The sequence below is a fragment of the Beta vulgaris genome, chromosome 4 (assembly GCF_026745355.1).
Source record: "Beta vulgaris subsp. vulgaris cultivar EL10 chromosome 4, EL10.2, whole genome shotgun sequence".
Lineage (NCBI taxonomy): Eukaryota > Viridiplantae > Streptophyta > Magnoliopsida > Caryophyllales > Amaranthaceae > Beta > Beta vulgaris.
In genome coordinates this window covers 65641561-65641874 of record NC_079205.1, presented here as the reverse complement: position 1 = coordinate 65641874, position 314 = coordinate 65641561, and the positions used below count along the sequence as shown (strand labels likewise).

The 314-nt window shown below is 31.5% G+C and overlaps 1 protein-coding gene across 1 annotated transcript in view; it reads left to right on the top strand.

The window, feature by feature from the left end:
• LOC104889886 (casein kinase 1-like protein HD16) overlaps positions 1–314 on the top strand; it is a 95750-nt gene that overhangs the window by 89543 nt on the left and 5893 nt on the right. The gene's annotated exons all lie outside the window — the stretch shown is intronic.

Sequence of the window (314 nt, the reverse complement as noted above, 5' to 3'; positions counted from 1 at the left end):
TATAAAATTTAACTGTACCTGAATGTACTCGTGATGGGTGATGTTCCCCTGTCTTAAAGTGGAGTTGAATCCTGCATAAAAAAAAATTATAAATATATATATATATATATATATAAATATAAGAATCAACTTTTTTAATCACAAACATATTTGGTGCAGGATTTGAAAGATTACAAAACTAAAAGAGCTAAAGCTCAAATGGCAAAATGTCCATGAGCAGGGAGGCCTTTACCGGAGATACAATGAGATGGAAAGGAGAAATACTCCCGGAATAAGTACATTAGACAGATTTCAGAGTAAAATTTTATGGATCC